This window comes from Pinus tabuliformis, chromosome 5_2 (assembly GCF_031772625.1).
Source record: "Pinus tabuliformis cultivar Carrire ecotype Pingquan chromosome 5_2, CPIR1, whole genome shotgun sequence".
Lineage (NCBI taxonomy): Eukaryota > Viridiplantae > Streptophyta > Pinopsida > Pinales > Pinaceae > Pinus > Pinus tabuliformis.
In genome coordinates, this window is record NC_142306.1 from 926900795 (window position 1) to 926924863 (window position 24069).

Consider the following 24069-nt stretch of genomic DNA (forward strand, 5'->3'; position numbering starts at 1 on the left):
GCTTTTTATTCCATGTCTTCTTGTTATCCTCTAGTAATTTCTTAATAATATTAACAAGACTTTTGTTTGAGGACTCTGCTAGTCCATTTCCTTGAGGATAGTAAGCTGTAGAATGGCCTAGGGTTATGTGATACTTGTTACAGAAATCAACCATTCTCTTATATTTGAAAGTTGCTACAATGTCAATGATGATTTTGGTTGGGCACCCAAACCTGGATACGATATTGGCCTTAAGAAATTTTATGATGACTGTGTCAGTGGCTTGTCTTGATGGTATGGCCTCTACCCGCTTGGTGAAATATTCTGTTGCAGTAAGGATCCATTTGTGTTGTATTGAGGAAGGTGGGTGGATTTCACCAATGAAGTCTAAACCCCATTGTTGAAAAGGTGCTTCAGCAGAGATTGGTTTTAAGGGTAATGGTAAAAGCTTTTTTCTTCCTTAAAAAATTTGACATTTATGGCATGAGGTGACATGTTTCTTAACATCAGAAAATAGAGTGGGCCAATAAAAACCAGCCCTAAGGATTTTGTCAGCTGTAGTTTTCCAATAAAGATGTCCTCCACAGTCACCTGCATGAAATTCTTGTAAAACTGTGTCAGCTTCTTCTTTCAATAAACAGTTAAGAAGGATGCCTTCATGATTCCTCCAAAACAAAGCATTATCTATGATGCAAAACTTTAAAGACTTCATTTTTAAAAACCTACTTTTGGTCCTGGATAATTCAGGAGGAGCTTGTAAGTTCAGTAAAACATATAGGATATCAGCATACCATTGTGATTTAGTAAAGGCCTGGTTGATTGGTGGAGTCACCATCTCCTCTTCATTATCCATTTCTGCAATGAAATTTATTTCTAGGGCCTAACAGTTCGATTCAGCCATGAGTTTGGCTAAACCTTGGCCTTTGATCAACTTTGTTGGTTTAATTTCCAAGTCATATTCCAAAATGGTAGCTATCAATTTCCCTCTTTTTCCATCTGGACCTTTGTGAGTCAGGATGTCCTCAACTACTCAATTAGGGACATAGGCTACTATATGGGAATACAAGATGTAAACTTTGAAACCTTTAATAGCTTTGACTAGGGAAAAAGCATGTTTTTCCATTATGTTTTACTTTAAAGGGGAATCCCTCAGGGTTTTTCTAAAGAAGCAAATTGGTTGTTCATAGCCCTGATCATTATTCTGCAGCAATTGTATGTTCTGAAGCAAAGGAAAATAGAATGAAATCCCTATCAAATTTTGGACTGATTAGAACTGTTGTTTAGTCAAAGCTAGCTTGATATCTTCAAATGATTTCTTAGCTTCAACAGTCCATTTTAGGGTCGAATCTTTCTTTAACATGTTATTCAATAATCTAATTAACTCTGCTAAATTAGAAATAAATCTCCTAAGAAAGTTAATCTTTCCTAAAAATGCTTGTAATTCTCTGATGTTCCTAGGAGGCTGTATTTGTAAGATGGCTTCAATTCTGGCAGGATCTATTCTGATACCATCTTTTGAGGTTATATGACCTAGTATCTTTCCCTCTTCCAACCCAAATAAATATTTCTTGGGGTTTAAAGTAATTCCATACTTCCTACATTTTATGAAAAATTTCCTTAGATGATCTAAGTGTTGATTATCAGATTTCGAGAAGACAGTGATGTCATCTAAGTATATCACTAGGAAGTCATGGATCTCCTTAGCAAAAGCTATGTCCATTGCTCTTTGGAAGGTGACTCTTGCATTCTTTAATCCAAAAGGCATCTTCAAATACATGAAAGTGCCCCAGGGAGTGATGAAGGTAGTTTTAGCTTGGTCATCTGGGTGAACTAGGATCTTATTGTAACCAAAGAGCCCATCCAGTAACGGGATCCTGGTGGCCCCAATTACCCTTTGTAAGATGTGATCCATTTTAGGGAGGGGGTAGTTTCCTTTAAGTGAGACTTTGTTAAGATTTCTGCAAAGCCTTATTTCTCCAATTTTCTTTCTTGTAGGAACCAAATTGGAAACCCAATCAGAAAATCTGATTGGTGCAATTATCTTGGCCTCATACATCCTTCAGATTTCCTTTTCAATAGAAGGTAGTAAAATGGTATTGATCTTTCTAAGCTTTTGTCTGAAATGCTTTTGGTCTTCTTTAATAGGGATTGTATGTTGTATTATGCTGGTGTCATAGGACTTGAGGTCCTCATAACTCCACGCAAAAACATCTTGGAATTCTTTTAGCAACTTAATGTATTTCCCCTTTCAATTAGTGGTAATGACTTGGAAAGTTTGATAAGTTTTGGATCTTCTTTAGTGCCTATATTACATTCCTCTATATCTGATTTCAAAGGCTCCATTTTTGGCATTTTAGGGACATAATTTGAATCAAACGAATCTTCTAAAGGGGTTAATCCTTTGGGTAAGAAGTTATCCTTAAGATTAATGACTTCAGTACCTTCATCAAGTATTTCATCAATCTCAATTTCTTTTAAGCTTTCTACATCTAATTTTGTGAAATTGGTGGGATGGAATCTATTTATCTTTTCACTTTCTATTTCATTAAATTCCATTTCATTTTCACAATCTGAATCTACTGTAATGTCAGTATCTATATTACTATTGACAAATTCATCTTCTAAAGTTAAGAAGTTATTTATCTGTTGGTCGTTTGCAAATACTTGCCAGTTTTTCAAGTTATCAGGGATAGCAGGTCTGTGCCTGACTTTAGCAGTGTATTGATGATTTGGTTGGAAAGGTAACTTGCAAGTGCTAGCAAACATTGCTAAACTGTGTGCTTGCATATTGTGTTTTCTTGGGATGACAACAAGCTTAGTTTCTAAGAAAGTGTTCAATATTTCTATAATTGTTCGTCTATAGAAACTCAATCTAGTATCTTTAGTCATATATAAAGCATTAATCTGTTTAATAACCAACTCAGAGTCTCCCATGATGGAGACCCTTTGGGCTCCTAAGTTTCTAACTAGTTTGAGACCTAATATTAAGGCTTCATATTCAGCCATATTGTTAGTACATCTAAAATTTAGCCTGTAAGCATGACCCTCTGAATGATCATTTTCTAAATTATAAATCCATACTCCTGCTCCTGCTCCTAACTTATTTACTGATCCATCAAACTCAAGATGCCATAAAATCTCATGTTCATAATTGTCACTATAAGGAGGGAGAGAATTTTCCTTGTTTGTTGCATCTTGATCAATTTATTTATTGGAAAACTCTTGAATTTGAACAGTTTCATTATTACTTGTAACTGCAATTTCTTTTGGTTATGCACAAATACTATTTGCAATTGTCTTTGGTGTTTGTTCAGCATTATACAAAATGAAAGAATCAATGTCTGAATGCATAGAGTAAATAGGAAAGTTTTGAGGACGATCCTGACTACTCACCACATATTTCATCAAAGTTTCTCTATACAGTTTCTTGGGTTGTCCAAATACAAAGATGGTGGCATATGACATCTCAAGTTGCAAAGATCCTTGGAGTTTGGCTCCTCATGATCTGGACAAAAGCATACCATATTTAGGTGGAATGTCAGCCACTACTATGTCCATGAGAATTCTCTTAGCAAGATATTGTACCAAAGTGACACACAGGTCTTTGATTAAACCTAGACATTTTACTTGGATTGAATCAAATTAAAACAATTCTTTATAGGGTCTAGTGATGTCTAAGTTCAATTTTTCTATAACAGATTTAGGCATTAAATTATGTGATGCACCTGAATCCAACATTGCATTGTGTAAGATCTTGTCATGAACGCTAAGGCTTATATAGAAAGGTGGCACACCTCCTTCTACTGGTTTACCATTCACATCAGGACCGAATATAAGTTCAAGTTCGTCATCAAATAGGTTCACGAAATCTTCATTCTCACTGATTTTCAAAGTTTGGTTTATCTGAGTTTTATATGTTTCACTTTTCATCAGTTCTGTCAATGGTACTGAAATTTTTAACTTAGCCACCTCTGCTCCCAAATTGAAAGGTAAAGGGGCTTTTTCTGTTTGACGATTTGTGATTTTCACAGCAGGAGTTTGAGCATGATAATCTTCTTTTTCTGTGTGAGGGATATTTTCATGTTGTTTTTTCTGATATGGGGTTTCCACTATTTCATGGGAGGGGGTTGAAGTGGAAGGTTGATTATTAGGGGGTTGATCAGGAGTAATATCTACAATGGTGGGACCTGGAGGATTCTGATTTGGTCTAGGAAGGATTTGGAGAGTTTTTATGATTGGAGCTGCTTTAATCTTCTTAGGTTGATTTGGTACAGTTTTCTTAGCTTGATCAGGAGTATCAATGTTATTTTTACTCCTTAAATTGTATTGTTTGTGCACCTCAAAAATGGCAGAATCGTATCCTTTTTTATAGTCAAATGATTCACCGGATTGGGTCTGCAATTGCTGCAGCATATGCAGTTCCTGCTCATCTTGAGTTAAGAAGACTGTATCTTCATCATCTAATCCCATCGGATTTATCTTGGTGTCTTGTTCAGGGTCATCTGAATGAGAAGTTTAAGCATAGTTTTCTTGGAAAGGAGGCCTAATGTTTTGGTCAGGTCCATTCTTCCCAGAGTTCTAATTTTGGTTCTTCCTAAAGTTTGGATTCCTTACTAGAGGTGCCTGTTGATTGTCCCATTGAGGCTTTCTCTCCATACTGTCTATCCTATTCATAATTTTTCCATACTTTTGGCCAGAACATTTATTTTGAGGTCAGAAGGTGAGGCTTCATATTTAATAGGTACTCTCCTCTCATTTCTAACTCTAGCTCTCTTTGCTAAGAGATTGGCTTCTACACTCACAGCTACGCTCTGCATTTCTTCTAGGGTTGGTGGGTTTCTCTCTCTGAGCTGGAAAGCCATATCTATATCGAATCCATCAGGGAATTTTATTAAAGCTAAACCAGGTGGGGGTCTATGGTCAATTGGTATTGCATTATATATGTTGTTGAATCTTGTGCAATAATCATGAACTGTCTCATTGGGTCCTCTTCTGATGTTTTCATATTCAAAAAGGATTTGCAAAGGATTCTTTTTCTTCTCCCATCTATTTAAAAATTGTTGATAAAACACTTCTAAACTATCTATATTATTTGCAGGTAGTGCTCTAAACCATTTTCTAACATCTCCAACAAGATTTTGAGCAAACAGTCTCATTTGAACATCCCCTATGTCAATCTCATGCAATTCGAAATAGTCAGTCATTTTGTTTACATGAAGTTGTGTTGTATAAGGTCCTATGCCATCAAACTGGACAATTTTGTTCTGATAATCTTGTGGCATAGCACCCAATGGGGCAGGTAGTACCAAAGGAGCATATCTATTTGCCATGGCTCTAAGTTGGGCAGGGCTAAGAAGTGGGGTTGGGGTGCTAGGGGGTGATACAGTAGTAGATGTGGAACTAAGAGTAGTAGGTGTTTGATGAGTGATGGTAGGTTGGTGAGGGAGCAAGGGTACGAATGGAGGTGAGGAATGAACTTCAGAGATGGAAGGGAATAATGGTGAACTAAGGGTATGGGATACTGGTTCAGAAAGCTCGGGGATCCTAACAGTGGTGAGGGATGATTGAGGGGAATTCAGAATATACTCATCTATTGACTGGTTTTCCTTTTGAATCTCAAGTTCTGCAATAAACTCTGGATCTAGAACTAGGTCATCAAGTGCACTTTCTGACGTGGTTCTAAATAGGGAAAGGTCAAATGGTACATCAAAAGGGAGGTCTTCTAAAAACAGACACTCATCAGGGCAGGAATCTGCTTTTATTGAAAGTGTGGGGCTAACTGAACTTTCTGGTTTTTTGGATCTTCTTGAAATCAGGTTAGGATTATACACTACAGGGGCAGGGTTTGGATCAGGATTGGCCCTAGTGTAATGAGTTCTCTTTGAAGCCAGATTTTCAAGATTTTTCTAATTATTCTCTTTTTATGAAATTTTGTAAATAACTTCAAATAAATCCTTCAAGAAGCATGAAATATAGATTAAAATTTCCTTAAAGGTTTATTAGGGCTGAGGATTTGAGTTCCCCAGTATGGTCACCACTATGTTATCACTCAGAATTTCCTTTGAAGTTATAAGAAGAAGGCATAGTCTGAGGTAACCACAAACCAATCTTTTAAGTATAGGTTCTAGCCAACCTACACTCAGAGAGGGCTCTCTCTTTATGATTTAACTTTGTTTTTATGGGATCTTAGGCTAGCTATTAAATTTATGTGGAGTTTTGGTTTTGATATTGAGTTTGGGTGGTGGAATTCTTGGAAACAGTTGGATAGAGCAGGGTCTTCAAGCCATTGGGCTATGGATTCAACTAAATAAAGGAAGGACTGGACCAGATCATTAAAGGGAATGTCTACAGGGTGAGTTAGCAAAGCAAAAGGCAAATATTTTAGGCCAAGTGGATGAAGAGGTTCCAACCAGGGTAAAAGGGCACTTAAGAATCCTTAGACCGGGATCAGAATGAGGAACAGGGGATGATCATGAACAAAGGGCAATGAAGAATCCTTTGCTATAGATCACAGGGAGCTACTTAAACTAAGGAGAAATGAAGAATTCCTTAATTTAGATATACTGAAGAAAACATTAATAAAGTATAATTGTCAAAACAGAGTGCATTCAAGAAAATTCTGAATTATCATTCCATGTTATAACTTTTAGAATTGAAAGATACATCAAAGATTTATGGAAAACATAAGAAAACACAACTTTTAAACAAAATATGATACTTATTTGTTTTTCGCTTCACACAGGAATCCTGTAAAATATCTAATCTTTATTCCTTGGTCCAGCAAGCCAATCATTGATACAATAGAATTTTGAGTTGGAAGAGAAAGTCTATAACAATGTCTTAGAATCCACCCTACATACTTCGAAATGTGAAGTATTTATACAAAAATAGTTACAAAATATCTCATAACAGTTTGAGATTTAATCTAGGAAAATAAAAATATCTCCAAGCATGAAGATAGAGACAGATGGAAAACTGCATCATGATGTCCCTTTTACTGTGGTGCTACTGGTTGTTTGCAGTTGAGATGTGAGCCTTTTAGGCAGGCTGGTAGTAGTGGTGTTTCCACACTGGAACCTTCTTTCTTTTAATCTTTCACTAATACTCTTTGACCTTGCTACTCTTTAACCCTGTTAATCTGCCTTTTACCTGTTTCTTTTGACGTTTTTCTCCTCATTTAGAGGAGTTTGCAAGACTGGGGGATTACTCATGATGGGCTTTGGTATACTTGTTTGAATAAGCTCCTCTGATAGGTCTGGTTGTTCTGACTCTTCTTTTACATGGGATTCTTCTTCTACATGTGATTCACTCGGTGCCTGTGTTTCACCTGGTGCCTGTGTTTCACCTGGTACCTGTGTTTCACCCGGTACCTACAAGAAAGAACCTTCATCAAGTCGTTTCTCTAGGTCAATCAGTGTGTTTTCCACAACCACTTCAGTACTATCCCTGTCTTCTATAGTTTTTTCTACCCACTCCAATTGGTTGGCATATTTTTCTATTTCAGGGATTCTCTGATGAATATAAGGAGCCATCTTGTTTTTCTGTCTTCTGTGGCAGATGAAATCCAAGGGATCGTATCTCCATATGAAGCTCTGTTTTAGATTTAGTCTCTGAAGGATCTGTTATGCTTCCTGTCTAGCTTCTTGGCTATTACACACAAAGGGGCCTAGTTGATCTTTGATTCTGAGTTGGGCCTTCTTTTTGGCTTTGATAAAATGTACCTCATCTGAATTGATTATCTATCTGTAGTACTCCAGAGCAAATAAACTCATTGGGAGGTATCTAGGTAGTTTATATGGGGCCAACTCACATCCATAAATCCTAATTTCAGTGTGATTTTGGTATAAGTACCAATCTCCCACTTTATGTTGTTTTGAAAGCTGCAGGATCTTCCTGATATCTAAACTAATTCTTGGAGGAGGTCTGCCTATCAGCATTGTTACAATAGGATGTACAAACAGATCTATAAAGTCTGTATATGGATATGGGGAGTCATACTTATGGATCAAAGGAGTCCAAAAAATTACTGACCTAGGGTGACCTTTGGTATCAAGCTTTTGGAGAGTAAATGGAAACTTGTCAACATGGAAATATACGAAAAGGTGGTATAATACTAAGGATTATTTGAAGACTCATTCATTGCTCATTCTTAGGAATTGGTCATGCATTTTGTCTGCTATAAATTTAGCATAACCATAGATGATGGCAGGGGGTTGTCCTGGAGTGAAAATGGACATGAAAGCTAAAATGATCTCATCTATGTACTCACTTGTAGTGTAGCCTAGAACTCTGGAAATCATTGCTACAACATCTTGGGAAAATGGGGAAAGTATGGTGGCCATATAGGGAGGGGGGTCTTTTGGGATATTTTCTTCTTTCCTAAAGAAAGTTTGAAACATTTCAGCCAGTTTTCCAGTGGGAAGATTAGGGAATTGGTTTAGTAGATTACCAATTGACAGAGGGGTTAGGTTTTGTCCAGGCTGAAATTGGAGCATTTCATTGATGGATTCAGCAGTGATGGTAAAGAGTACAGTCTGGTTTGGGGACATCACTGCTCTTTGACTTGGGATGTAATTGGCATGGCAATAATAGACAATTTCAGGGAAAACATGTACTTCTGGGAATTTGTACTTGGGCAAATTGGATTCCCAAAGACCAATTTGGTCAGCCTGATTAAGGAATAGGTCTCTGTATCTACAAAATAGTTTCAGTGGGGATTCAAGGACAACAATGTCCTTAATTTGGAAATCTTTATCTGCTAGAGGGAGATGGTCTAATTCCAGATGGGGAGTTGAAACTGGTCGGACATCCATGGCAATTATAGCGGCCATTCTCAGTTCTTGTGGATTTGAGAATGGGGGAAGGGTTTTTCAATTTCTTGAAGGAAAAAAGTTTCTAGTGCAGAGTAGTTTTGGGTTGTTGTGAACTTCTTTCAATTAATTTTTCTTTAATTTCAAGCAATTGAGTAACTAGTTCGTAAATTGAGACAAGGTTTCCAGTGAATTTTGGGTTAAATACCTGGAATTTTGGGGGGAAATGAGCTCTGAACATGTTGACAGGTGACTGTGCACGGTTGCAAAAGTTCTGTGTGGGCTGGAAGGTGTAATGAGTGTTTTATGGCATCTTCAAGTTGGTAAATGGATGTAGGTTGACATGTTCAACATCGTGCAGTTGCGTGTATCGAGATTTGGAGTTGAATTTCAAGATAAGACAAAAGGTTCTGGGGTTTTTGGTTTTATTCACCAAGTCAACGTTTTGGCGGGTTATGGGAACAGTGGTCGTTTTGGAATTTAGCGGGGCGACAGTTTTGGCATGTTGTGGACTGGAAGTAAGTGGTCTTCTTCGCACCGCTTTAGGGCACTGGGTGGTTTTGGGGGGAGGCCACCCGATTCCACTCAGCGAGCGCCACGTCGCATCGAGGTCCCAGCGAAAAATAGCCCTTTTCGGGTGGGTAATGTTCGGATTTCAGGCCCTTCCGAAATCAATACGAGCTGTCGGATGGGGATGGGAGAGATTGTGTGGTGGTCTGGTGATGGATTTGCACGGATGGTCATGGGGGGGCCCGGCGAGCGTTTAAATGCAGCGGTTTGATTTAATGCGTGATTAAGGCGAGGGTTAAGGTATCAGGCGGGATTTAATTGGATGGGCTCACTTTAATTAATCACAGATCGATTAATTAATTAAACTTGTCGGGGTTCAGATAATGTAAAGTTTATATTTCAAACTCGGGGTAGGGATATTTAACATTAAAGGGATTTAATAAAGATATACGGGAAAAGGGTATTTTCGGGAATTAATACATATAAATAAAATTAGAAGTTAATATGAAATTTGCGGAAAATGAATTGCGCTAAGTATAATGTGTTCGTTGTAATTGATTTTCTTTTCACACAAAAACATTATAACTTAGGCTTAAAGTATTTTTGTGGGTTTTTTAGGAAAAGGGGTTTACTTGGGGGTAATTGCTTTTCCTTAGGGAAAAAGTGTTTTAACCTTAGGAAAAGGGATTTATTAGGGAGAATGAGAGGGAGTGAAGGGAGTAAATGTTTATAAGGGGATTTTAGTACTTAAGATCTATAAGTCATTGGGTCAAGGGTCTGGTCCCTCTAGAAGTTAGAGAAATGCTCTGAGCCCCTTTGACTTAAGATTTTGGGTACTTAAGACTTATTGTGGGAAATTAGTTAAGTAAAGGGTGAAATGAGTGGGGGGAATTAATCAATTGACTTTTTGAACTTTATGCATGTCCAATTGCTCATTCATACTTGGAAATTTCATGTTGAGTGTAATAAATATGCTTTTGTCTAACAATCATCACAATTTTGCAACCTTTCATCTACTTACCCATCTACTCATCCCACCATTTTTACTTCTCTTTATTTGGGTGAATTTAAGCTAGCAAACCGTTATGAACATTTTTCTTTTATTTACAATGGAAATCTAACTAAGTCTAACCTTATTACATCTAAGGGCTCAGATTAAATAGTTTAGCTCCTTTTATTTATTCTATCTAATTATCTGCCAAGATTACACTGTTTGGTCAGATTTTTATTCTTTATCTATAACATGAAATTGAAAACGTGAAATAGTTAAGTTTAAACATTTTGACTATCATGGGTTGTGGCATAGATTACAAGTTGCACACAATCATTTATTCTGCATTAAAGTAAACTAGGAGTGGCATTTAGACTTGCTCACTTTCATGGTCTTTTTTTCTTTTGTTGGGGTTCATATTTTTCATCTTTTTTTGACCTTTTTATTCTTTTTTGTCCTTTGATTTTTTTTTAGGACATACACTGTTTACATTTTTTTTTTTTTAATATGGAAAACATTTGCACAAGCAAAGGTATGTACATATTACAAGTTTAATCTCAGTTATTCAAAATTATGACTCCTATTGGTATAGGAACCTAACAGGACCTACTGACCATACCACACGCAATCGTATAGCATCGGGTGGATTCACCAAGGACGAGATCTCTAAGTCAGCCAACATTGTTGCCTTCCCTATAGCATCAAGCCCTTCCCAGATGAGGTATTGTGTGATGTTGCTCCTCTCAACGTTTGTGATTTATTATTTGGACAACCACACTTGTGGAAGCGACATGTTGTATATGAGTCTAGAGCTCACTCTGTTATTACTTCTTTGGATGATACATTATACAGGATACCAGAGATAGCCCAACGTACCCCTGCCTCTTTGATCTCTACCAAGAAATGCAATAAGATCATCTCCCAAACTAGGAAATTTATTTTCTTTCTGGTTTGCTCTCAAAGTGAGAGGAATATCGTAGCCACATCCATGGCCCCTGGGAAGGGTTCCTCTACACAACAAAAGCAGGTGGATGTTGTCATGAAAGAATACATGAAAATATTCTCGTCACCCATAGGGGTACCATTTCACTATCAGGTCAAGCATTGGTTTGATCTGACTCCTAGAGCACCTCTACACAACGGGTTGATATATCATCGATCCATTGTGGAAAATTTCAAGTGCAAATAGCGACATGATCAACATCGGGTGCCACACAATTTTCAGGTGGGCAACAAAGTCTGGTTACATTTGTGGAAAGAACGTCTTACAAGAGCCCATTGGAAACTCATACCACTCCGATATGGTCCTTACACCATTACCGAGGCCATAGGAAACAATGTTTTGGAGCACAACATTCCTCCATTCATTGGCTTGCACCAAGTGTTCAATGTGGACTGCCCTCGACCATGCTTCCCACCATTACTGGACACATTAGAGATTGTAGAACATCTCACTAGGGACTAGGTTCAACAGAAATTTCCTCACCTCATGGAGGCTTTGCACGCAATGGGGACCATTGCTTCCAAAGGGGGGAGGAATGATCTAAGTGGATAGTGGTGGCCACCCGCCTATTCTAGTTGGACCCCCAACACTATCTCTTTCAATTTTTCAGTCTCCTTAATTGTAGCACAGTTTACTATTTTTGGTAGTTTTTTGGGTCCTGAACTTATGGAGCCGTTTTGAGGCCCTAAATGACGTTTTTAGGGAAAATGAAGAGTCCAAAACCTCTTCAAACCAAATATTGATTTGTTTTTGGCCTCCTCTTTGAGCTCTTCGAAACGAGGTATTATGATAACCAAATGGAGATCATATGCCAAAGTTAAGACCCCAGGAAGTTGATGTACCAATTTACCCAAAAGGGGCCCATAGTTTTGGCGCTTCATCTCCTAGGGTTAGGTTTTTGGATGTTTAGGGTTTTCCATTGTTTCTCAATAATAAATAGACCATTGAGCCTCATTGTAACACAATGCAAAGGCATGTAGCCGCCACATCCCTTCTCAGAGATAAGCTACCATACCCCGAGCTAGTCTCATTTCCATTCTGTTTGTAAGCATATTTCAGTATTTGATATTAATGAAAGGAAGTACTATTTTTGTTGCATCTCTGTATTTATGGTTATATCTGTAATTTTTTGTGTTCCTGTTTAAATTTGGATCAACTATAATTCATTAATATATGTTGTTGGGTGTGGAGCCTGATTATCTTCTATATTCAAAGGTATTGCCACATTGGACCCTAGTTCGAAATGGGGGCGGCAACGCCGCCCGTAAAATATTCGTTGCAGGGGGGGTCTAGGTTGGAATCCCCCCCCCTCGCAGGGGTTTCGGGGGCAGCGCCCTCGAAGCTAAAAACAGCTATAAAATTGCCTTGTAAAAGTATAGTAATTTCTAGTCAATCTAGGTCGTTCATTAGGCAGATGATCTGACGGTAGAACTTGTGTTTAGTTTAGGGTTTTTTGCCCTAGAAGGCAACCCCTCTCTTTGTATGAGGGCATTGTATTTGAGGCTGTGTAATAGATGTGTATTGTGTGAGCGGGAAATAGAGAGGTGAGACTGTGAGAAAAAACAGAGGATATTACAGCGGATCTGTTGTAGGTTGTTTCTCTTCATTATGCTGGATAATAGAAAGGAAGAACTGGTTGTTCGGGGTGGACGTAGCCCAAACTGGGTGAACCACGTATATCTGTGTCTCTCTTATTTTATGCGTTTTCTGTGTTTATATTTCTGCAATATTTTATGTGTTCCATTGCTCCATAATATATAATTTCTAACATATGTCATGTTACATAATCTATGTGAACCATTGCCATTACCTTAATTCCTTCTTTAAATATTTCTCATCTAAATTCAAGGCAACTTGTATTTTTTTAGGATTTTTAACTTTTTATAATTCTTTTTAATAAAATTAAAAAATTCTCAATACTATTTTTAATTTTTTTTTATTTTTTCCTACGAAATTTGAATTTGAAAATTCCAACTTCTCAATAAAACCATCACATTTATTTATTTAATAGCTACCGTAATCTTAAACCGTTAAAAAATATATATCATAAATACCCTTGTGTCTAATGGCAGTTTTTGACAAGAAAATACAACTACCATCCTACCAACATTTCCGACCAACACAGGTCTTGTGCCGTCAACCACAAAAAGCAGTAATCTCTCATGTAACATTGATTCTTCTTCCAATTGCATTGCAATACAACAAATAGAAAGCATACACCTTTCATTACACCCTAGATTTTGAACCAATTAGTTAAATTACTTGTTTATATATTCTATTGATTTTATAATTCTTCGTGTCGCTTTTTAGGAACTAGGAATTTGGAATTTTTCCCCGTTATAAACTGTCATGAGCTGGTATGTGACATCCTTATCAGAGTAATTGATATCGTATTGATATTCAAGGATTTATATACTACACCCACTTTGCCATCTTTGTTCAACCTCAACTGTATTTGTGAGGCTTTGTGGATTTTCATCACAGACAAAGGCCTCAGGTTGTATCCTCAATGGCATCTTAACTATGGTAGGCTTATAGATCAATGTAAGGATTAACACAAACATAGGTACATCATTTGAAAAAGAATTGATAGGTCAGACGTAGCACTGAGTGAAGCTCTGCCACAAAATGTAACTTCAAATAAGCTTTTTTTTAACAAATAATTTCTCATTGTCTTCTATAACTTATGAAATGTTACAAAATATAAATATTATAGCAGACTTGATAAGGTGCTAATCTATCATCTCAAACCTTAAACTGTGACATCAATTTACGAACTGTTAGTAGACTAAATGCCACCCGTTTTCCTTTTCTAAGATCCTTCTTTTCATACAGTGGTGTACCAAACAGTCCTAATAACAACCCAAAAATATCTATTAATTGTAGAGATGGTGGGGAAGAAGCGCAATGGGAGCCGTGGGCAGAGGTATTACAAAGTGAGCGCGTAAGCTTCTGCCATGTCCAAATTCTCAAGCAGCTAGCCCTCAGGGAGAGACCCATCGAAGGAATGGAGTAAGGAGGCGAGCATCAATTGAACCATGCAAATCCCCATGCTCATGCCTGCATAGATACTCTTCCCTGCGCCGAAGGATATTACCTCAAAGTCGGTTCCCCTAACATCGATTGTGCTACCCGCAAACAGTTCGGGGTCAAACTCCAACATCCTTTCCTACATGTCTGGGTCGCACTGTATACCCCATGCATTCACAAGGAGCCAAGTATTATTTGGGATGTGGTACCTCTCTATCTTGCACGCCTCCACCGCAAGGCGAGATAGGAGCAGGGTGTGGGGGGTGCAGCCCAGATGTTTCCTTCATCACTGCCTGCAGGTATGGAAGTTTTGGGAGGCCTGTCTCCTTGATCCGTCATCGATCCCATCCCACCACGAAGTCTATTTCCTCTTGCAATCTAAGATTATCTTTGTGGGTTTTATTTTAATGTGCACTCTGTGTTTAGATTTATGCAACAAATTTGGAGTAAGGAATTAATTAACAGATTACAAATGTTTTCATTATAGATGTTGTTATTCATTTCTAGATCTGTATTGTTTTGCCACAGAAGCTAAGGTGTCTATATACGGAGTAAAAAGAAACCATTGTTGGAGGAAGTCCATCTTGCTGAAAACCAATAAGCATATAAAGAAAGATTCGCAAGAAGGGCGAACTATCTTCAAGAAGAATTCAATGGGTTCCTTCAGCCCTAAATTACTTTGTAATTACACCCCTCTGCTCAATCTGTACCAACATCAAACTGGACCAATTGCATAGACCAGTAATTGTGGAACAAAATTATAAAGACATGACATTGTGTTGCGCAAATGTAGGGCTAAATGTGGTTCTATGGTGTATATGGGTTAAGTGTAGAGGTAAAATTAGACAAAACTTTGAGGTTAAATGATTCAAAAGAAAGTGTATAGAGAAAATTAGAACCATCAAAGCATGAAAATAAAACATTGTTCAAATATTAAGATTACCAGAAAAAATTAATGCGTTGATATCGAATACTGTGGGCCACAACAATCAGATGATGATTTCATAAAATATTGAAGTAGTACAAACAACCATGTTTTTTCTTTTTCACAAACCATCGTCATTATTCAAACATGGCTCGCACCTTCACAAAAAACCAGGGATTTGGGATTTGGGATGCACGACAATTTCTTGTTTAGTCCTCAGATGAAATTTACAATAGTCATAAATTTTGTAACTCAAAATTTACGTAGATACTACATTGATCAACACTACACTAATTCTTTATTGAATTCAGAATAGCTGGTGATAGATATACATAAAGTCTCTAATATTTCCAGAGATGGAATAGTAAGGCATTTATCAGATATTATAACTCAAAATGAGTGTAGAAACTGAAATCTATTTGGCTTTTTGCAGACTCTGTCTTTGAATCAGAGAATTTTGAAACAAACAAGACTCAATCCTAAAAGTCTGGCCACTTTAGGTTCTCACCAGGATTGTTCGTCCTGATGCACATGCTTCTCAGACCACGAAACTGGTCATAGTCATAGTCATGTGACTAGACATTACATTACACATTGGATACCTTTATTGTGCAAGGTCCACTAGGAACGAATAATGAGTACAATTATGAAGCACCCAACAAGGTGGAGCTAGGGAATCTTATTTTTTGATATAGATTATTGTCCCATGCCTTTGTAAAAATCCTATGGACTATCATGTGCTTTCCCAAAATAATTTGATGTTGAACTTTAGTCATGATAGCCCATTGGTGGTGTTTGGACATAAAATATAGGAGGATCTCATTGTCCGAGTATTTACTGAGATTCGAGACAACTGTACAAGGTAAATGGAAGCATTCTCGACCTTCACATTTTTCACATTCCAACTAACAAGCACATTCAAAATTGAGTGGGTCTATGGCAGAGTTGTTGAGTCCAAACATTCCCCACCATTCGGTGAGCCATTGTGGTCGATGATGATGCTAAGTGAGGAAAAGTGACCCAAATTTCATCAATGTGTAGTATTAACAACCTAGTTTATCTCTGCAAAGGAGATTCCACCATAAACTTTTATATGCAAAAAAATTATAGATAGTACCAGGAAAAACCAAGGTTGGGTCATGATGTAGCCATAGAAATTTTAGTTCAAAAGATGGACCTCTTTGTCGATTGATCACAAAATATTTGTGATAAATATTGAATCAATTATTTTCTTCCTCCCAAACTTCAATTAAATCTTTAAAATGAAGTTTTAATACCTCTTTTGCTTCTTCTGCTAATTTTCTGGAGTGGCTATATACCATGTCAGGAATCCATCTGCTTGATTTTGGATATATTTTTCTTTTTGGAACCAAACGCTGGAGATCTCCATGTGGTTGGAGGTTTGCATTTAACACGTGTGTTTCAGAGTTGCCAAGTTGGCCTCCAACTGTATGTATAATCTTTACATAGGGTAGAGTCTGGAATTTCTCTATAGATTTCCTGGTTACACTAGACATCCCATTCAATGACAATGAGCATGAGTTGTGTCGGCCCTTGGAGATTTTCTTTGCTAAGAAAATATGGAATGCAATTTCTCCTACCCTTAATGTGTTTGATATCAAAATCGAAATTGGAGAACAGGATCTGCCTTCTTGCGAACTTGGCTTCTCCTGGTTTCTTAATATCCTTTGGTAGGATCCGTTTCATGGCAGAGGCATCTGTTCTTAAAAGAAATATTTTATTTATCATATGGATATCAAATTTGTCAATGCAGTTCCAGGCTTCTTTGACTTCTTTCTCAATTGTAGAGTAATTTTTTTCTGCAGGGTTCCAATCTCCTGAATAAAATTGTATAATTGTCTCATTACCATCCTTGTCTTGTTTAAGAATTCCTCCCCAAACAAGCTCACAAGCATCATATTCAACAATTTTAAATAGATTTTCATCAGATACATATAAAATTGGTAGGACTCAGACTTTTTCTTTTATTTTCTTGACTACAGTTGTATGAACTTCAGTCTATGGACATGGATTCTTTTTCAAACGTTGATTCAATATTCTTCTATCTTGGGCGCAATTTCTATAGAAGTTGTAGACATAATTCATGCAACCTAGAAATCATTGCAATTGGGTTTTATCTTTGATTTAATCAGGAAATATGTCAGCAAATGCAACAACATGTTGTTGCAAAGTGATCTGTCCATTTTCAATAATATGACAAGAACTTGATTTTTGTTTGGAATATCTCTAAGTTCTTCTTACTTACAACCAATCCACTATTTTTAACAATTTTTTTTAATCTGTACAAGTGCTTAAAGTGTTCATTGACAGATTTAGAAAATACTAATATATCATATATATACACAATAAGCCAATCAAAATATGGCTTAAAAAATTGGTCCATCACCTTTTTGAATTTTGATGGAGCATGCTTCAGGCCAAAAGGCATAACATTCCATTCATAATATCCTGCTGGCACACTAAAAGCAGTTTTGATCAAATCTTCTTATTTTATAGATACCTGCCAAAATCCATATTTCATATCAAACTTGGAAAATATCTCGGCACCTACAATTCGGGTGATTAGATTTCCTTTGTGTGGGATTGGGTAGGTATCATTAGCCAAGACCCTGTTGAGTGGTTTATAATTGATTACCAAATGAGGTACTCCTATGATTTGTTCAGAATGTTTATTGACATAGAATCCATAGTAGTTCCAGGGGTTGCTGGATTCATGGATCAATTTTATGTCTAATAAATCTTGGATCTCCTTCTGATAAAGATTTCAGTAGGCTTCATTCATAGGAATTGCTCAGATTTTGCATGGCCTACCGGTATAATCTATTTTATATGGTAGATCAACAAAGTATTACTTTAGGTGTCAATATGCTTCTACACAACATTCATCTTCTAGACGTTTTCTAAGTTCTGCAATTCTTTTCTGCACACTAGGCTATTTGAGTTGGTCATCAATCTGGATGCAAGATTTTAAATCCTTCAATTATACTAGTATTTCTTGGTATTTATGTAATTCTTACACTGTCTCAATCATGGTGGAAATCCAAGGCATTGACACAAATGGGAGTGTGATGGAATGCAGGTAACCATTATTGTTTGGTACAAAGATGAAGTATCCTGGTCTACCATCTTCAAGTCTTGCAGAGCCATGTGGCTCTACTACTGCCAAAAAGGGATTTCCTAAGATGCAGTCAATAGGAATGTTGCCTACTGCAAATTTTTCATTTATGCAATATGTATCAGTATATTGTGGCCTTAGGGAATTCATACTGAAAATTAAACCCTTGTGCCGCTAATCCAATAACCTCACGTATTTCCTTAGACCAATACTTAGCAGGGACAGACTTTTTATTTAGAACATTCATGTCTGCACCAGTATCTAATAAAGACTTTAAATGAATGACTTCATCCTAGATTCCAATCTAGAGCATAACATGAAATTGTTGATGTTGTACAACCATAATCTTCATATCGCCCAAACCTCTGAAATTTGCAGGCTTGGTCTTATAGATTTTTGCATTTGGATTTGATTTAGAAAAGAAATGGATTGTTTCCTCTTTAGGAGTCTTTCCTTTTTCTAATTTTGAGGCCTGAGTTTTGAGCTTAGCTATTTCTTTTTTCAGACTTTGGATCTCATGGCTAATTTCTGGGAGAGTAAGTGTTCTATTCTTATCTACCTGGTGGCTTCTTTGAAAAGATTTAGTATTTTTCTCAAAGGGATCATCGAAAAAAAGGGTTTTGAATTTTTACTTGAGGAAGTGACTACAGACTATTGGTTTTCTAGAATTGTTTGTACAAAAGTTTCCATTAGATTTTTTTCATCTCTCCTTTAGGCAACATCTTTATTCTTGCCAAGAGTTTGGCTTCTTCATCATCAACGAGACGAGCCATACATATTTTTTTTTTTACGGATTTGGTGGTGATTATCCTTTGTCATAACCTTCTTCAGTATCAATATCTATGAGGGTGTAGTGACAATCATTAGAATTTGTACAATTACATTCTTCAACAAAGAACATGTTATCAGTGTTAGAAATACTAAAACTGGAGGTTTCAGTAGAATCACAACAGTCTTGTCCTAATATGTGTATTTCTTCTTTAATATTAAAATTAGGGCAGTGGTCTGTTTTGTGTAGTTTGGATCCACATTTGAAGCATTGAAGATGTACCAATGTCTTCTTTTCCCCTTGCTTTCCTTTTTCTTGTTGGAATTTTTGTGCTTTTTCTTGGGATCTTTTCCCTTTCTGCAATTTGGATTCCTCTGCAACAGGACATCTATTTGAAGTATGACCTTGTTGGCCACAAATCAAGTAATTAGATTTTTCCATGCTTCATGTTTATGTGTTCTAAGAGAATTTCTTGAGGACTCTGATAATGAGTTTGGGGAACTCTTTTGTAATATCCTTTGGCTATGTTTTTTCTATAATTGTTTTTCTGGCCCGAATATCATCTGGGCTGATGAGAATGTCTGATCCTGTGTTTGGAATTTTTCTTTATGACCTTCTTTGTCCTTTTTCTATGTACAATAGGATCATCTAGATTTAAGCCATATTTGTTGCAAATTGATTTGTTGTTGGGAAGCTTGGACAATTTTTGGATAGACTTATTCATTTTCAAATTTATACATAGGCCAACTAAGGCCTTGGTTATAATACAATAGATCTCACCCCATGTACAGGACTCATATGACTATGGGAAAGCTTCTTGAATTCTTAAATCCGTTGCATCCAATATCTATGGAAATCTTCATACTGAGACATTTTTTGCACTTTAGATTCATAGGAATCTGGGAATGTTTATCTGATATCTCAACTTCAGAACCACCCCAATGTTCAAGAATCATTAATGTGAGAGCATCAATCATGTTTCTCTAAGAACTTCCATCTTCATGAAATACATTATCTCCTACCTCATCTTTCATAAATTCTTCAACCATTTTTTCTAAAGTTGCAGGAGAAGACTCCACTTTCCACCACCACTGAAGAGTGATGGTAAAACATTGGATCAATGTTTTACAGGCTTCTATTTCAGTTTTCACCTTCATGCACATTAGTTTGTATTTAGTAAACATATAGTCAATCATCTGTCTAATTTGGCCAGAACTGAGATTGTCAACATTCCATTCTTTGTGGGAGTCGGGTTGGAATGTCTAAAATTCAAGCATGCGTCCTTTGCCACTAAGATCAGGGGTAGGATATCTGGTAAACTGGCTTGGCAAAGGTTCGTAAATTGGTAAAAGATGAGATCCAGGGGATGCTTCAGGTTTGTAAGGAGCTTCTTTAGGAAACAAGAGAGGAAATATATCAACAAATTTTTCATGTATAGAAATAGGATGTTGGAAAAGCATAAATGAAGGAATATCTTTGTCTGTGGAAGAAATCCATAATCTTTCAAATTTGGAAATAAACTCTTTAGTTTTGTCTTGTGTTTTATGTAGACCTAGACTGATCCTTTTTCAATATCATCATACTGGCCTATGAGTTGATCAGACAAAGATGTTGTGGCTCTAGTGCTTTCACGAACAAAACCTTCACGAGTGGAAACAGAAAATTGAAATTCATTCAAATGTTTATTCACATTGTTCACAAAGACCTGTAGAGACTCAATTTGCTCTTTATGTGAAAATTGAGTTGAGGAATGTACAGAGAGACCTTTGAGGGTAGTATTTGTCCAATTTAACTACTCACTGACTTTTTGGATTTTTCCATTTGTGCCTGAGACAGAGTCATCTTTCAGAACTAAAGGGGCAACTCTGGCAATATTTTCCTTGTCTCTCAACACAATGATTTTATATGTTGGAAAGACCGATGGGGATTTGATATTTGAACTATCTGAAGTTGTCCATTGGTTCTTTGTGGAGCTTTCTCCAAAAATCATCTGTATTTCTATATTGGTCTGTTGTTTCTTCCATTCATAGAAATAAATCCAAGAGTTTGTAAGATCCATATATTATTTCCATGTGGATGAAAGATTATGTTTTTCTTCTTCGTATGTTAAATTAAACTCATGGGAATATGGATGTGAAAATAGATCCCAATTCAACATATTTTTCATCCAAGCAGCATTAATCTTGTATTTTGGACACCCTTCCATGAGAGAAAAGAATTTGTACATTTAAGGTTTGGATGGCTTTTTATAGTCTTCTGGGAAAAAAATTTGAAAACGACAAGAAGGGATAAGTGCATCTATCTTCTCAAGATAAACTAAGCCATACTTTGACATACCAATAGGTCTCATTTTACTAAACATCTAAGTGAGTCGTGGATCTTCATTTTCTAGGGATGGGAGGTCATGGATAACAAGGACTTCATCATGAGGGAATGAGATGTCGTTGCATTTAGGATTTGGACATGAGTTGTTTAACATAGCAAAAGGAGCTTCTCCAGTTCTTGGATTATGATTTTTATGGATGGTTAAATGTACAAGGCATTTTAGATTGACTAGAGATTGGCAAGTAGGGCATTTAACTTCTAGTTTAGAAAAAATTTAAAACTTGAGTGAGTTCAAATAATTCAACATGGAGACAATTTGTACATATGGAAGATGATGTGGTAGATGCTTCAACAAGAATGGGTTTAGACCTTTTCTAATATGTTACTGCATGTTCTATGTCTTCGGGGAATAGTAGATCTGCGAGGGAAAGACAAGGGTGCAGAGAAAAAATCTTCTCTTATTTGTGCAGAAGTAATGTTTTGTATTTTAGGTATTCTAGGAATATCTATCACCCAATTTTTAGGAAGAGTTAGCTCTTCCCATTTTATTGTTTGGTGTTGAATCTTCTGATTATGAGCATCTGTGAGAACGAACACTTGATTTTGACTCTTGGCTAGGAGAATGCAAGACTGCAGGGTAGAGGGTGTTAGTATGGCAGAAACAACCTTTAGTATGGATGGGAATACTTGTTCTTTTTCTCCTCATATCAAAGCGAGAAGTCTTTATTTGCAATTTTAGTACATCTTTGAGGTGTTCATCATACACATAGACAGAGAAATTAGGATAGAAATCAAACCAAACAGGTTCATTTGACAAAGGTGTAACAATCCCTCCAAGAATAGAATCAGTATATTTGTTATGAGTCAAGTATCGAATAATATCTAAGATAAAAGTGTTCAACCCTCTGTGGGTTAAAGCAAAAATTCCCACTCAGATACAGCCAATATGCAAATAGTAAGTATTATGCTTCTTAGCTTCTTTTTGTAATTCTTTGGGATCTCAGAGAGGAATAGTCTGTATAGTTTCAAGGTTCTCTTGGACCTCACTGATGCATTCATTTACAGAGACAAGAGTAACCGCTTTGAGATGAAACATAGAAAGGTCTGCATACACTTCTGATGGACTAATTAACGGGAATTTCCTTCATGAAGCAGGATGGTTTTCTACTATTTCTATCTCAAAATAATTTATCATAGAAGATGAAGCGTTATCAAAGAGATTTGTAATATTTGTATTACTGTAACTTTGTTCTTGGTCTTGAACTTCTCGAAAAGAAACAAATCTTCTTCCAGCTTCCATTTTATATAAAGAAGGGTTTATAGTACTCCTGGGTGAACCAAACATTATTGTCTCTGATACCAATTTAGACCGCGTGGTCGTAGAGGCTTCCTCCAGCAAAGAATGAAGCTTGCGGAGATACAAACTGATGAATTTTCTACAAGAACTATTACACAAACCTTCAAAGAAGTCTAATGCAAAACACACTCTTTGATGGCCTCCTACCTATGCGAGGAAACTGCACCCCAGGACTCTAAGCAAACCTTCGGTGAATCTCAGATGAACTTCACAATAGTCATAAGTTTTATAACTCAACATTTACGCAGATACTAGACATGCATTGATCAACAATAAACTTCTTCTTTATTGAATTCTGAATAGCTGGTGATAGATATACATAAAGTCTCTAATCTTTCCACAGATGTACTGCTAAGGCATTTATCAGATATTCTAACTCAAAATGAGCATATAAACTGATAGCTACCTGGCCATTTGTAGACTCTGTCTTTGAATCAGAGAACTTTGAAACAAACAAGACTCAATCCTAAAATTTTGGCCACTTTAGGTTCTCACCAGGATTGTTTGGCCTGATTTGAAAGCTTCTCATACTTATTACAATCTATGAGAATGTTTTTGTGTTGCAAGCAGATCAGTAAGAAGCTCAGATATAGAGAATGGAGAAATTCTTGACTTCAAAACTCTAAGACCGAATTCCCCTAATGCTTACTCCTCTCCTTATTTATAGTAATCGAGAGGATACCAAAAGCATCTTCAAAAGATAACTCATAACCTTTCCGTAGGATTAGATGAGATGTGAGTCAAATCCCACCAAAACTCAGAGAAGTGATCCGAGTCTTATCACAGTCTTCCGGATCTAACCTAGTGTATCAAATGATTTACAAAATGGAGATTTTGTCGGAATCCCATGAAATTGGTCACAATCATAATCATGTGACTAGACATTACATTACACAGTGGATACCTTTATTGTGCAAGGTCCACTAGGAATGAATAATGAGTACAATTATGAAGCCCCCAACAGGGTGGAGTGAGGGAATCTTATTTTGTGATGTAGATTATTGTCTCATGCCTTTGCCAAAATCCTATGAACTATCATGGGCTTTCCAAAAATAATTTGATGCTTAACTTTAGTCATGACAGCCCAGTGGTGGTGTTTGGACATAAATCTAGGAGGATCTCATTGTCAGAATATTTATTGAGATCCAAGACAACTGTTTAGGATAAATGGAAGCATTCTCGACCTTCAGTTTTTTCACATTCCTACTGACGAGCACATTCGAAATAGATTGGT